General features: G+C 37.2%; 1 protein-coding gene across 14 annotated transcripts in view; it reads left to right on the top strand.

The window, feature by feature from the left end:
* Window positions 1-16,926, top strand: part of MAP2 (microtubule associated protein 2) — a 263,519-nt gene that overhangs the window by 158,955 nt on the left and 87,638 nt on the right. For all 14 annotated transcript variants that reach the window (XM_074364078.1, XM_074364076.1, XM_074364077.1 and 11 more), the window contains one exon: window positions 5,679-5,756. The gene's annotated coding sequence lies outside the window, so the exon portion shown is untranslated. The remainder of the gene's footprint in view (window positions 1-5,678; window positions 5,757-16,926) is intronic.

The raw sequence follows: 16,926 nt of genomic DNA, 5'->3' as shown, positions 1-16,926 counted from the left end.
TCTTGAACAACATGCAACAAAAAATGAGGGGCCTGAATCAGCTTCACTGTAAGCTCCTCCCTAAGACTCCAGTGAGTTGATGAAATCCCTCTGCTTCCAGAGCTTTTAGCTCTTTGGGCAAAAATTAGATTTGCCAGAATTTCATTTTTCCAGTCAGATGGCTGTAGCACAGCGTGTATTTTCCTTTCTCTGGTGGAGTCCTCTTTTCTAAATGCACGCCTTTTCAAATGATCCAGCAGTCAGGAATGTCAACCTCAGGGAGTGCAGAACTCAGGCGAAAAACAACATCAGTCAGTTGAATTCTTACTTCTTTGGGCCACAGCTGGAGTTTCAGTGTTCACATTGACCTCAAAAACAGCCTGGTGCTGTCGCCCGGGTTCAGCCAAATGCCTTCCTGGTGAAATCTCTGTTTGCTGCTGCAGGTTGACAGATGGCTCGCAGCAGGTGAACTTGGGGCTATTAGTGAATGAGATGCTTTTTCTATCTGGCACAGTCCTTCCCAAAGACACTCTGTGTCCTCAAAACTTACAGAAGGCGTTTGGCAGCTAAGCAGAACTGAAGAGTTGAAGCTAAGAAATCTTGTATTGGCATGAACTTTGTTCATGTTAATTCATAATCTCCTCACAAGTGTGTGGAGTCATGCAAAGTGGTAAAGAAACACTATTTGAAGACTGATATTGACCCATCACGATTTCCCATAATTGCCAGAGCACTTTCAACAGATGATTTTATTTAGTTCTTGCAGCAACTCAGTAAGGGAAGTCTCACTGACAATCTCCATTTTACTGTTAATAAAACTAAAGATCCAAAAAGTCAGAAGGTCTGCCCAGTATTCCACAACCGGTTGGTGAATTCCAGGCCGGGGTTCCAATACAGCTTCCATATCCAAAATGTGTGTTATTTTCGTTTCTAAGACCTAATTTAATCACATTCTAGTCAGAATGGTTGGGAAAATAAATTGCTAGCACTCTTTCGTTTATCTACTCATTCAGCCTTTACTAATCACTTAATTTCAAATCAGGAAAACAGTAAGCCAGGTAGATAAGGAGATTTCATTGCTGGAACAGAGGAGTTTATGTACAAAAAATTAAAGTATCAGCATACTTTTCCATTTTGGGGGGTACAGACCTCAATTTTTCATTCATTGGATGAATAGTTATTGCATAAGTGCTTGGTCCCAGACAGGGAGGATAGTAGTACAAAGAGAGTGTGCACAAAAGAAAATTGCCTCTGCCCTCTTGAGCTTGCACATTAGTTGGGGTGTGATGGGTAGACATTAACCAAGTAAATAATGCCCGGGGCTCCTGAGGGTGTGAGGAAATAGACAGCGGGAGGAGTACAAATTGCCAGCACCTCCTGAGACAATTTGATAATATGGCGGCCTTACTGGAAGTGCATTTTACATTTTTATATGGCTTAATGTTTTTTGTCCTTCGTCTGTATGTGTTTTGAATTCAAAATACTATGAAGAAAAGAATTCATATATTTGGTAGAAATTAATGACCTCTAGGATTGAAATCAAGCAGGAAAAAAAAGGGTGGGGATATGAATTTGTTTCCATTTCAACAAGCCTTAATTAATAATACAAGATAGTTCATATCAATGCCAAATAAGTGATCAAAACCAAGAACCATGAACCAGCAGACAGGTGTAGGTGACTGGGGAGGTTTCATAGAGAAGGGAGCTTCAGTTCAATAAGGAGTGACTGAACCTGGGGGAAGTAAGGAAGAAGGGAGTAGGGGGAGAGAAAAGAGAAGAGGGCTTTGCAGCAGGAAGGAGGAAAAATAGGAAGCTAGAATGAAAAGGGGAATTAATAGGTTTTGTAAAACAAGTAGTCTAAGAAGATATGAAGGCTTGTGATGGTAGAAAGTTGGGGGTGAACTTGAAGAAGTATAGTCTCAGCATAGGAGCCCTTGAGGCCAGGCCTGGAAACGTAGTTTTTATCATTTTGACAGAAGAGTTTTGAGTAAGAGAGTGAAGTCATTAAGTGACATCTGGCGTGATCAATTTTGTAGCAACCCTGTTTCCTTTGCGCCCCCCACCCCCAGTCCCTTCTCCTCACACCACGTGAACCGGCACATCTGCATTAACTTATTGCACCATTTTAAAAACGGTTAGTGTTGCCATAAAAATTAGAAGCAAATGAACAGATGGCTTTCTGTCAAGCAAAGAAGTGTTATTTCTTCAGAGATATTCTGAGCAAAAAGGAGCAGTGCCATATATCAAAACGTGAGAACACTGACACATGTGCCCTCTTGCTGTCCAAGGTTCTCTATATTGCAGTGCCGATTTATATTATATTTATTAAATAAAATATTTATTTATATATATTCAATCAGAGTCAGCGTGTGTTAACAATTTAGAAACAAACGTTTTTGGCTGATACTATTTAGCATTACTTATTTTCAAGGAGGGGGGAATCTAAATACAGCCCTAAAATAGCCACTGGACATCTCACCACACCTCTTCCGCTCTTGTGATGGAAATTTTTACTACTCACCACATCTCCACTTACCCTCCATGTTTCTCTGCCCCTTGTCCTGAGGCAGAGCCGTAGGCTGTGGGAGCAAGTGATGTGTGTCACTGCCATGTCAAAGCATTAAAGAAGCCAAAGCGCAGCCGTCCAGATGCCTTGCTCCCTGCTGCAGTAGTCTCGGAGGCCATGAGTTAAGCCACAAGAACAATGTACCCAGATTGCTCTGTCACTGCCTGGGGGAGAGGTGGCCTGGAGAGTCACCCTACTCACAGTAGGATTTGTAAGAATAAAGGATATAAGCTTTTATTCTGTAAAGACTCTGAGACTTAAGCCTGACTTTTCTGACTAATCCAGCCCTTTATCCTTCACCTATTTGTATCCTATTTTTACTGCCCTGAATTATGTTGAGATTTTTTGGACAAGACTAGATAATTTCTACTAGATCATCTTAATCCAGTCTGCTAGTCCTTGGCAATAGCCTGGAGTAGCAGGTTTGGGGATTAGAAGGGAAAATTCTTACCATCTACCTTACCTAGATTCTCTGGTCAACTGGAGACACTATACCCTGAAGAGGGCTTTTGTTAATTGTCCTTAGTTATTTCACGTGCATATGTTGAAGTATGTTTCCTTTGCAAGAAACATAATGTTCTCCTAAAAGGAACTTTGGCAAAAAGCACCAAGGAAAGAAGATCCTTCTCTGATCTGTTCAACTATCTGTGAGTTCGGTTCACTGACTTTCAGCTACCCACAAGTAACTAGTGATAATGAACTGCTTCTAAACCTTTAGAGAATTGAAATAGTTTAGGAGCATGTTAGACTAAATGGTTTACATTGGTAGCCACTCTCCTATTTAAACTGCTTGGATTGTGGGTATTTTCCCAGCAGTATTGGCAATTTAGTTGAAATCTTGTTATCCTGGACAAGTGAACTGAATTACGTGAACTGTTCAAAACCTCATAAAGCAGACTGATAGAAGAGGTAAGGAACAGTGTTATTATTGTTTCTTTGAGAGCTAACTGAGTAGTCAACTCTAGCCAGTGAGGTTAAGTTTAGCCTTCAGAAGTGCTATTCAGGATTCCAGCAACTTCAGGCATCTCAGTGTTTAGGTTTTCTGACATGTTTCTGTCAAAACATGAAAAATAACCAAATGATAGTTTTGCTAGAATGTGTTTCAAAGATTAATGAAAAGAATATCATGGTTTAACAATGTAGGGAAGATTTCATCAGTATTTTGTTGCTTAATGAAACATAAATTCTTAGTATCAGTTAGGAAAAACACACCTTGATAATATCTTTATGAGAGTCTGAAAGTCTGCATGAATTTATCATTCTAATGTCAACCCCATCGGTGTCACATAACTTGCACATAAGTATACCACAGTCAAACATGTATTATATGCAGCTAAGTGCGTGCACATCCTGTTTATCTGAGTAACCAGCTGATAAAGCTGATTTTGTTTATGGCTGAACGAGTGTTTATCTTGGGTTCCTCCTTAAATGGTTTACTCACCTTACTTGGTGATGCCAACATTCAGCCTATTCTGTATCGTGAATAGCATTGTTAACCAGTTGACTTTGTCAGGTGTCAGTCATGACTGTCAACAATGCTCTAACCCAGCTCTAAGAGGTTCTGGCAAGCGGCGTAAGCAAACCTGATAGAAATAATGGTGTAGAGAACAGAGGCGGAACTGTAGCTGAGTAAATTTCAATTTGTTCAAGAAGCAGAATATGCTGAATAAGTGCTAAGTATTTCCAGTAAATTGCAAGTTGCTGTTGGTGAACTACTACTTCTCAGAGAAACCACAAAGCCCTTATATTTGAAGTTGTCTTTAGTCAGAGTTGAAGACCTAAAACCAAAACTCTCAAGGTCTATAAAGAGCTGGTATTGGGCTAGAAGGCTTGGCCACTTTCTGGCTGTGTCGTGCTGGGAATGGCAGTTCAAGTCTCTTGGCCTCAGTTTTCTCATCTGTAAAACAGAGATAATAAGAGTTACCTGTCTTAGAGGGTGATAGGGGGGAATGAGTGAATTGATACCTATGAAGTGCTTAAAACATTGGGATATAAATAAATGCTGTATAAATATTTGTTAATACTATTTTAGGGATGTTGCAGCCATTCTATAGAATGTATCCAATGCTAAAACTGTGCCAAATAATATTCTTAACAAAAACTGTGTTAAAGTAAATTAATCATTTTGATGTGGAATAAAATGTTGACTTCTAACTGTGCTATGTTCATTTAAAATGACTATTCAATTTTATGTGCCTTATGGAATAGGCCATGAGTCACTTCTTAAAAATAATTCCCAGATGACATTTGTCTTTTTCTCATAAAATAAAGCCTAGAAAAAAAGACATTCATTTTCATTTTATAATAAACAAAAAACACAAAGCAGCATCTTCCTTGAGAATATGACAGGGTCCATTCTACCAGGAGTGAAATCACACAGACCTTGATGAAAACACACAGAGATGCATAGATTTAAACACCTGTTGTAAGAGAGCAGGCCTTAAAAATGGGCCCCAGCTCTCCCCCTTAAGGACACTCACTTATGTGTGAGGTCAAAACATGCCTACTAGCTGTATTTATTTCTAGGTACCATTTCAGCAAGAACTATTCTGTATTGATCTAGTGGATTAGCAGAAATACTAATCCAGAATGACTTTTAGGATTCTGAATGTCAAAATAAGTTTAACACTCTCTAGAGAAAATATAATTAGTGGATAAAAAATTCCTCTGCATCCTGTGCTGGAGAAAATCAATGCAAACTGGGCTAGAGGCCCAGTCCTTTAAAGCACACTGGATATAATTAATGATTTACTAAGACTAATGTATTCTCTTGGGAGAGAATACAATTGCCTGCTATTTATTAACTGAAAACAATCTTAACAATTTAAAATATTAGTTTTCCTTGGATATAATACTTATGAAGCTTCACTGGAGTGAAGCTAAAAACTGAGGAAAAATCTGCAACAGTTAGCATTTTTACTTCTATTCCAAACACTAGGAAGAGTACCTAGCTGGCTGCTCAGTGTTTGACTATAAAGACCATCCTGGAATACCTCTCATAGTCTCAGTTTCCTAATAAAAAAAGAAAGCCACAAGTTGAAGTTGGTATTGATCTACAGGATATAAGTGATGTACATGGATCATAGATTAAATTAATGATTTTCCTAAGTTCTTTTTTTTTTTTTTTTAACAGAGAGAAGCCAGAACCTATTAGCAACCCTTTGAGAACACAACATAACGAACTTGACCATTTTACTACTTCTTTGACTAGGTAAGACCCCTATCCTCTCTGCAGTAAGAGTTACACGCTGTTGTGAAAAACAACTCTTCGTTGACCGTATTTTTTTTAATCTTAATTAAATAAATATCAATTCACTTTGATAGTGGAGAAATATGCATGCATTCTACAGCTAATTTAAGGAAGAAAAAATACATAATGCATTTACTGAAAGAGTCATAGGCAACATTTATTTTATGTTTGTACTTGCCCCTTTACAGTGGTTGCATGAGTAAATAAAGGAATGTATGCACTTTAGCTCAGTTTACAAATAGAAAGAATATTATCCTTTATTTTACATCTTTCTTTAAACTCAAAATTCCTATGGTAATCAAATGTCATCACTATTCAGCCCCAGCACCACAAATTTACTTCACCAACCACAAGGACATTCAGTACTGAATATTCAAAGCTTTTCCATCACTACCCTGCTAAAAGCAGTCCTCACTATACACATTAAAGGATACATCTGCACACCTACTACTGGGGGACTATAATGAGCAGTAATAATATTAGTAGCCACCCCTGTCTTCCTTACACCATAATGACTGAAATAAAATGCACATCCTAAAAAAAAATTTCTATGATAAAAGCAGAATAATGTTACAGAAAGAATACCCATGAGTGATTTCTTATTCTAGGAAATGAAGAATGCATTTTCATTGACTTTCTTGTTATGAGAAGTTCTGAATATCCAATCTCAAATTGGCCATAGCACTGTACACTTTACTGTTTTATTATTTCTTTATTATTTTATTTTTAATCAAGAAAATTTACAAAATTTTCAAAGTGAAATATAGAAAGTATTTATATATTAAGATAATAAATACCTAAGTATCAGCCACATAAATTTTTTAAATGTTAATATTCAGTTTTTTTGAAATCTTTTCTACAGAAATAAACCTTTCCTTTCTTCCTAAAGTTGCACAGTCCTTAAGATGATATAACCTTCCTATGTTTAACGATTTCCTAACCTTAATGACATGTGTATAAACAATATACCATGCAGTCATTTATGTTTTAAAAGTTTACATATGTGACATCATTCTGTAGATATTCTTTTGCAACTTGCCTCTACTCAACATTATATTTAGAGATTCATCCATATTGATACATAAAGAGTTGGTTAACTCATTCTAACAGTCATAAAATTGACTCATTTTAATGTTTCAATCACCTGGTGCTTAGTATTATTGATTATTATTTCTAAATAACTTATAGCATTTTGAAGATTTAATGCTACAATGGTTAAAGCATGGCTTTCAAAGCATCTTTCAGATTTGTGTATAAGAAATATGAAGACCTTAATATGTGTTATCGTACCAATTCTGTTTATGTTTCACTTTTTCCTATTAGAAAAGCTTTTTTTGGCTGTAAGGATTTTGCTAACTAGTGGTACTCATTTCTTACTGCTTTTGCCATAACACAATAATTGAAATCTGTTTTATTTCCCCATGGATGAAATACTGACTATTCCCAAATACAATGTAAATACTACCCTTGAAATTTAAAAGATACTTAAAAGAAAAACAGTCATGTTTGGCGCATGTTAATTGTTCATATTCCCTTTAAAACTCATGAGAGAAATATAAAAAAAGGATTTTTTTTTCTAATTTTCTCTAACACTACATTTATTTTACAATTTAATCTAAGGTAAATGAAATATCAGTATATAGTAGTAAGATTCATAGACATAGACTCTTCTCATAACTATTTTTTATTTTCTGAAGGGAGTAAATTTCTACTCTGACAGAGTCAGGAGAGAAAACAGATAAACTAACTTTTGCTGGACAAATATGAGTACAGATAAGACTTTATGTAAGCCTCGCAGGTCACAAGTGCAATACAATTTTGCATATGGGAAATCAAGGCCCATATATATCAGGAAACTTAGAAGATCATACAGTGATTACAGAATCTGGATTCAAACTCATCTCTCTTCAGACTTCAAAACTATACCACTTACCAGAAAAAGATTTGGGAAAACCTAACCTGTTTGATACATAAATAGCAGTTTCATTTATTCCACCAACATTTATTAGGATTCTTTTATGAGAGTTGAGGGGACTAATGTTAGAAAAAAAGGAAGACATGATATCTACCCAGAGCAAGAAAACAGGCTATTGGGAGTAGCAGAGATTCCTTCCATGATACTATGCATGTGACTGCTTAGTTAGGTATCTCCATGTTGCTATGTCCTCTTAACATTGAATGGGATAATAGGGGTGAAAATGCTTTGTAAATGACAAAATCTTTGCAATTACATCCTAATATTACTAATTATTCTGTAAAATTTAGAATTGAACATTTCAAACCTAATACGTGTATTTCTAAATGTAAAGTTTGGTATATGTCTCTGACATTTAAGCCTTACTACTTTATATCATAGCGACTTTTGTAAGCCCCATGTAAACATGAAAGTGTAGTAGTTAAACAAGCCTGACAATTGCTTATTTTTGGCCTCTGCTACATATGAGAGGCATATTATTTAACCTTCTTAATCCTCATAGCAAATAATGACAGTAACACGCTCATCACTGCCCAGAATCTGATCATTTCTCATTGTCTTTACCTGGATCATTGAAATCCACTCTCTCTCACCTTGACCACTGCAACAGCTGCCTGTGCTCAGTCTTGCTCTCCTATAATTGATTGTTCACATAGTCTGATCCTTTATAAATCAATTGATATAAATCTTCTATTCAGAATCCACCAATGGCTGCCCATGATAGTCAGAATAAAGCCCATATCCTACTGTGGCCAGCAAGGTGCTATGTAAGTTGACATCTTCTACCTCCCTGATATCATTTCAACATCTTCTCTTCCCACTGGGGTCAGAGATGTGATATTCTGAGCTGTGTTTGGAATGGTGTCTCTATCTTACTTGTTGAGGGACTAGAGAGGTATTCAAGGGTTATTGTATATATTGTATATATTGTACATGCCACACACAGGATCTGTAATGGACATCAGTGATGGCTGTTGTCCTTTTAAAGATTCTTTCAGTTTGTCTTATTAGAGTCTGTCATTTCTGAAATGCTGAGGAGTTTTCATACATCTTTGTGACATGTAATTTTATAGCATTATGACAGAGCTTGATTCTGCTATATAATCTTAAATCTTAATTACAGTACCAAGAACACAGAGACAAAGTAGCTGAGTGGACATGAGAAAACCATTTTAAGAGCAGAAAATGTTTACTTTATTATTCCATGACGTCTTTTATCTAAATAATATTAAGACTTGCCACAACGTGACATTGCTTAGATTTTGCTTTATCTTCGGAATAGATTTACATCTTTTCATCATCCATAAATGGGTGAAGTTTATCCTTTAAGACAACATTCTGTAAAATAGGCTGATTTTTTTTTTGTTTTATTTTTACGTTAGTCCTTAGGAGCAGCACTTGATGAGTGTTTACATTGTTGAGAACATTTGGCAAGAGAAAGACAAGCAGTAGGACCACAGTACCCTGACAGTGAGGGAAAAGAGGAAAAAAACCTGGTACTTTCACCGTCTTCTCCGAAAATAAGTACCTCGACTTGTTCTGATTACTATCTCATCAGCATTCAGCTCTGGTCCGTGGCACTCTATGTGAATCATTTTAAAGGCAGATTAAACATTCTAAAAATAAAGTCTACTGGTAAATTAGGATATCAGATGTTCCCTTTATGAAAGCCTTTTCTAATCTGTACTATCAGCTGGCAGCCATACCCAGGCCCCAGACTGTTCAGGCTCCTACTGAGCAAGAACCTATTCCAGGGGTGAGGTTTTGAAGAGGGATGTCTCATGGTTAACTGGAGACAGAAAGAGGGAGCATTGCCCACATACTCTGGCAGGAGTTAAAATAACAATAACAGTCCTCCTACTTAACAGGCTGAGTCATAAGCACATCCTACTGAGTTCTCTGCGATTCCAAGCAGATTGTTTGGGCTGCAATTCTGTGGGCAGAGGTGGGCACCACCTGCCACAAAAGGCTCTAGTTCTTGTTAGGAGGGAGCTGTTATTAAGTCTTGCCTTTTAGCAGCTTGGCCAGATGGAGACAGGGAAAGACCAAAATTTGGTGCTGATGAGCACTTTTTCTAATGCTTAGACTGAAAGAATGATTATTATGCATTGAGTTCTTTCACTGGCCATGACTGCCAGTAGCTTAATAAGGGAGGGTTATTGTGGGAGTTCTTAAAAGCCAAATGTTGTTGGATGTTGGCTTTCAGAAAATTCTGTAGACTGGCTGCAGTAGCCTTGTCTCAGTCAATTTGGGGAAGGGGTCAGAGCCCATACAAGGCTACTTTCTGCTTAAGCAGAAGAGGGAAAGTGATTATGTGGTTACTAAGGTACCTGATGATGCAGGTGCCAGACACTTACTCCCTCATCGCAGGCCTTCAGTACACATACCCGCATCTTTCAGTGGCCTTTGATGAGTCCCCCTTTTCCTGACTCTCGTATAACCGGACTCTCAGGCAGTCTGGCACCATTTGACTTTTTCATATGGATCAATCATTTCTTTTACATACTTAAAAGTTTTGTATAATATAAAGGCCCAAACTCACTAAAGACCCGTCAAATCAGACTTCAAGGAGCCACTTCTGGGCAATCTCCAATCCCTCTCTCTTACTCAGTTGCCTTTCCTTCATTCTAACCACAGCAGACCACCTGCTGCTTCTTCAACTGAATTATTTCTCTTTGTACATCACATTTTTCTCTGTTATTTATTGCCTTTGTGATTTCTGCAACTCCTGCCTGAATACCCATTTTCCCCTTGTCTGACTTACAGAAGCCTATGCCTCTTCAAGTGTCACTCCTTCTGTGAAACTTTCTTCTCCAGCCCAAAAAGTGAATTGCACCTTTTGAGGGAGGAGGCACTTCCATAGACCTTTATGTGTATCGAAACTACAGGAAAATCATCTTGCTGTGTAATTATTTTCATCTATGTCTTTCTCCCCCAGTCCTCAGAGGCAAAAGTTTTGTCCTCTTCATAGTTGTGCTTCCAGAGCCATGTTATTATATTCAAAACAAAATGATATTTAGTAAGTTATTGTTACTAGTTAATAACAACAATAAATAATGAGGAAACAATGATTGAAAGAGTGAGTAGATGGTATGTGAATGAGGGATTAAAGGGGTGGAAAAGAAATGAGCTGTAGCCTAAGGTAGCAGATTTACAAAACAGGTTTATGGTGGTGGTGGTTTTTGAATTGTCATTTCTTTTGTGTGTCTGATTGTTTATTGTGGATAAAAGAAAAGAGTATGTTTATAGTCAGAACGTAGGGGAAAGAGGATGTGGACACTGTGATTTCACAAGGGAAGATTTATGGAAACAAAGCTTTGGAGGAGGCAGGAAAAGATACATCAAAGAACAGGTAGAGATATTAACATTAACGAAAGCAAGGGCCACCTACTCCTTTAAGGCAAGGTGGAGACAGTGAGGGAGGACGAAGAGGACTGCGGAGACAGGAAGTAGACCAGGTGTAAAGGCTTCTGTCTTCTACCGTCTCAGAAAAGGTAGTGCTTTCACTTTGTCCTTGGCAGACATCAGACTGTCCTAAGATTCTCTGAAAATGATTGCAAATTCTGTCTCCACCTTGGCCACAAGACAGCATTAGAATAGGACCACATGAAGGCTGGGCCAACTTTGCTCCATCCATACCAGAAAAGAGGGGCTTGAAGAAAGTAATTTAGGAGGAGCAGCAGGAAACACTCTGTCCTCATGCTGGCTCTCTCGCTTTCCTCCTCCAACACCCAGGGGCTGTTCTAGCTGCTGTCAGAATTTGCTGTGCAGGCAGTAAAAGGGGATCGTTTCTGAAATTTGTTTCGTTTAACCCTATTACTTCTATTCGTCCTACCCTTTCTTTCCCTAATCTCATTATACATTTCTTCAAACTTTTCTCCAAGTATATTAGCTAGGATTGGCTAATGGTTAAAACAAGTAGACTCAGAAATGTTTTATAACTTTATTTCTTGCTCATGTAGCAGTTCTGGGTGAGCATTTGGGTTGGGAGGCTGTCTTTCCTCTTCATAGTCAACCAGGCATCCAGACTCCTTTTATTTGTGGCTTTACTTTGTTGTTGTCTCCATCCAGCTGGTAGAAGGGCAGAGACCAAGGAAGAACAAATAGAAGTTGTATAGGAGCAAAACCCAGAAGTGAACATATGTCTGCTCACATTCCATTGGTTAGAGCTGAGTCATGTGACCACATCTAACTGCAAGGGAGGTTAGGAAATGTCATCCTGTGAGGGGCTGAGAAAAAAGAAGAAAGGGGTTTTGATACACTATTAGCAGTCTCTATTATACCAAAGGAAAATCTGTCTATAGAATTAATATATTTGCACTTTGGGATCAAATAGCTCAAGCCCTGGCAAGAGTAGATGCCATTCTTACCATAGAGATAAAACTATAAATCATAATTTCAATATCATGTTAAAGTAGTAAATGTATTAGGTACATCAGTTTATCAAAGTTAATTCTTACAATGCTACACAAATAATATATTTTTAAAAACCTTCCTTATAGAAATAAATGTTGTGCCCAAAAGGATAATGGCTCAAAAAGCATGGTGCCTGGTATTGCTGTTGGTTTTCTTCAATAACTGCTTGGCAAAAGAATCAAATGATTAATTCCTAGATGTAGAAAGCATCATTGTAGAACAAAGTAAATATTTTACTGTGATGAGTTTCTAAAATTCATTATAAAAAGACATGAATTGGGATGGTCAAATAAAAACTAATTTGAACTGAAAGAAAGATATGCCCTTTTAAAGAAAAATAAGTAAAGGTAAAATATTGAGGGAAAAACCCATAGATAGTACTTTTGCAAAAACATTTTCAGGAATTTTGATTTTTGGATGAACTCACAAATAATCATATATAGGCTTGTATTACATTTTTTATTTGTTCTATCAGTGCTGTTTATTTGGACAATAGTAAATATTGCTGTTTACATGGAGGGTAGCAGTGCATCTGATTATTTTATATGAATGGAATATTGTGTCACAGTGTCACATAAAAGCCATTCTATCGGCTAAACATTCTACAAAATCAACTTACCTACTAATAACTCTGTCACAAAGCTTCAGTTTCCTGTGACTGTGGAACCTGGATTTTCATGAACATACTGCATTGCAGTAAGTGTATGATCACTGTTTTTTCCTGGAAGGTTAAAACTCCTTTTTCCTTTGAGAATGGGAGGCAATCTAATCAAGTTCTCATGGCATCAGAGAGCATTTTAAAATGAGGAAGCCCTAATAAAAACGGTCCTTCCTACAAGTATAGAAGGAAAAACAGTGTGATGCGTCAGCCTGTGTGAGAAGGAGGAGACGTAAGAAGCAACGGTCCAGGATGGCTGAGCCTGGAGGCTGATTCCTTCTGAGTGTCTTGTCCAATCCTTCTTTCTGAGAAGTATAATGATTTACTTAAAGCTGCTCATTTCTTCTGATTAATTTTTTTTAACTCTTTTTCCTTTCTTGCCCAACCCCTGCACTTTTTTTAATGAACGTCAAAGACACCAGTCATACCGTGTGTTCAGTAACTACTGTAGGAAGCAGTTCGATTCTGAGACAGTTGTGGTCTGTGTAAGAGAAATTTAGAATTCACTAAAGCAAATACTTCAGTGAGGAGGTGCCAAAGCTTGAGTCATTTAAAAGCATTGTGAAAAGAGCTCTAGGAAAGATCCGGTAGTAATCAATCTTGAATAAAGAGCAAAGGGCCAAAACAATCAGAAAGACCTTTCTCTAAGACAGACTGCTGTGGTACTAGACAGTTCTTGCTGCTGGGAAGCAGTGTATAAGCTTTTTTGTTTTTGGCTTTTGTGTTCCTTTTTGGCATATGTTTACAACTGGAGTGGTTGCTTTTGAAACCTTAGAATTCTAAAGGAAAATTTGTTTTAAAAGCAAGAGGTATTGAAAGATATAGTAACTTAAGATAATATAATATACATGCACACTAAAATAGAACATACCTATACACACACGTATATCTATGGATTATTTAAATATACACTGCAAAAGTGTTACTTGAATGGAACACAAGGGCAGGGAAATTCTTCAGTGAAGCTCTGTAGGGAAGTAACGTATTGATGTATAATTTTCATAAACATTTCTCATTGCAGAGCTGAGTAACTATATTACATAGTTTAATTGGGTCTCATTTGTTTATTTTTGCTTTTATTTCCTTTGCTTTTGGAGACAGATCCAAAAGAATATTGTTGCAATTTATGTCAAGGAGCGTTCTGCCTTTTTTTCCCTCTCGGAGTTTTGTAGCATGTGGTCTTACAGTTAGGTCTTTAATCCATTTTGAGTTTATTTTTGTATACAGTGTTAGAGAATGTTCTAATTTCATTCTTTTATGTAGCTGTCCAGTTTTCCCAGAACCACTTACTGAAGAGACTGTCTTTTCTCCACTGTACATTCCTGCCTCCTTTGTTAAAAATTAATTGACTGTAAGCCTGTGGATTTATTTCTGGGCTCTCTGTTCTGTTCCATTGATCCATATGTCTGTTTTTGTGCCAGTACCACGCTGTTTTGATTACTGTAGCTGTGTGATATTGACTGAAATCTGGGAGGGTTATTCCTCCAGCTTCATTCTTTTTCTTCAGTATTACTTTGGCAGTTCTGGGTCTTTTGTGATTCCATATAAATTTTAGGATTATTTGTTCTATTTCTGTGAAAAATATCCTGGGCAATTTGATAGGGATAGCATTTTATCTGTAGATTGCTTTGGGTGGTATAGTCAATCGACCATAAATGCATGGGTTTATTTCTAGGCTCTCTATCCTGTTCCACTGATGTATGGGTCTGTGTTTGTGCCAGTACCATACTGTTTTGATTACTGTAGCTTTCTAGTTTAGTCTGAAGTTAGGAAACATGATTCCTCCAGCTCTGTTCTTCTTTCTCAAGATTGTTCTGGCTCTTGGGGAAATTTGTGTTTCCATACAAATTTTAAAATTATTTGTTCTAGTTCTGTGAAAAATGCCTTGGGTAATATGGTCATTTTAACAATATTGAGTCTTCCAATCCAAGAACACTGTACATCTTTCCATTTAAAATATTTGTACATAGATAATACACTGAAAACCCTCCTTTTATTTTTCAAGAGTTTAAATTATGACAAGTCTAGCTTGCAACTATTGTCCCTGGCATCCAGAATCTACTGACTTCTTATCCTCTTAGCACCCTTGTGCCCAGAGCTGTCATCATCTCTCAGCTGATGACTGCAGCTCTCTGTCTGCAGATTTGCCTCTCTGTCTCCGCTCTTGTCCTGCTGTGTTTTGCTTTCCACATAGCAGCCATAAGGTACTTGAAACTGTTATTACCACCCTTCTCAAGATTCTGCAAAGACTTTTCATCATACTTCTTCCCCCAGCTTTATTGAGATATAATTGACATATAACATGTAAATTTAAGGTGTACAAAGTGATTGGATACATTTACATACTGCAAAATAATTACCACCATAACATTAACTAATACCTCCATCACCCCACATAATTATCATTTCTTTCCTGTGGTGAGAGCATTTAGGAGCCACTCTGTTAGAAAGAAAAATACCATATGCTATCACTCATATGTGGAATCAAAAAAAAAAGAAAAAAAGAGGACACTAATGAGCTCATCTACAAAACAGGAGCAGACTTGCAGACACAATAAATAATCTTATAGTAACCGGGGAAAGAGGGTGGGAAGGGATAAATTTGGGAATTTGAGATTTGCAAATGTTAACCACTATATATAAAAATAGATTAAAAAAACAAATTTCCCCTGTATAGCACAGGGAACTATATTCAGTATCTTGTAATAATCTTTAATGAAAATAATATGAAAATGAATATATGTACATACATGCATGACTGGGACATTATGCTGTACACCAGAAATTGACACATTGTAACCAACTAAACTTCAAGAAAAAAAGAAAAAAAAGATCTACTCTGTTAGCAAACTTTGAAGTATATAATATACAGTATTATTAACATAGTCACCATGCTGTACTTTGGATCCCCAAGCCTTATTGGTCTTATACCTGGAAGTTTGCACCCTTTGACCAACATCTCCCCATTTCCTCCCTTTCCGTCATACTTAGAAATAAATTCAAACTCTGGGCCAAGTTCTACAGGATCCTACACGACCTTGCTCTGCTTAGCTCTCATAGCACTCTTCCTGCGTCTTACTCCAAGTCAGCCTCAAACACAAGAGTCCCATTGCCACCTCAGAGCCTCTGTACTTCAGTGCCACCTCCTTCCTGGAGCATCCTTACCTGGTTCTTTGTGTAGCTAGCACCCTTCACATCTTTTGGGTTTCTCCCCCAACCTCACCTCCTCAGAGATGCTTCCTTGACCACCCTCTGAAAAATATTGCCTTCCTCTCTTCTCATCTTAAATTTTGTATTAAATTATTAAATGCTAAATTTAATATTTAAATATAAGTTAATATTTAATCAGATTAAATATTAAATTTAATATTTTATTTAGGTATTTGATCACTGTATGATTACCTCATTAAAATGCAACTTTCATAGGATGGGAATTTTGCATGTCCTGTGGGGCACTGATTGGCCTACCTGTGTCTCAAAATAAATACCTTCTATTGTACCCCCATCTGCAGTCCCACTGCTGCGACTTTAATTCAAACTCATATATGCCCTCTCATTGATTATCACATTATTGACCTTCTGTATACTTTTCCTGTGTCTGACTCATAACTTTCTACAACCCTTTCTCTGACTTATCTTATCATTCATTTGCTTGAAGTTTCTCAGTGATGTGCCATTAATAATGTTAAAGTTTATACTACACAGCCTGACAAACAGGATGTTTCATCATCTGAACACATGCTTTTCTGCAGCATGTCCACTACTCCTGTTTCTGGCATTCTGAAACATCCCTGATGTTTCCCAGCATACTTCCAGTTCTCGTCTACCCTTCTGTCTCAGTGTTGCTTTATGTGCATAGAATTATGCCCTTGTCCACCATGAACACCTTTCAAGATCAAAAGCATGCTTTGCCACTATGAAGTCTCCCGTAAATTTTTTTATTTCATAAGAACTTCCACAGAATCCTTTATCCCTCTACTAAAGCATTTATCATACTGTCACCTAACTGTGTGTTGACATGTTGGTTTCTCTCAATAGCTTCTTAAGACCAAAAGCTGAGTCTTGCTAGTATTTGCATATCC

Source organism: Camelus bactrianus, chromosome 5, assembly GCF_048773025.1.
Source record: "Camelus bactrianus isolate YW-2024 breed Bactrian camel chromosome 5, ASM4877302v1, whole genome shotgun sequence".
Classification (NCBI taxonomy): domain Eukaryota; kingdom Metazoa; phylum Chordata; class Mammalia; order Artiodactyla; family Camelidae; genus Camelus; species Camelus bactrianus.
This window is presented reverse-complemented; position numbering and strand designations above follow the sequence as displayed.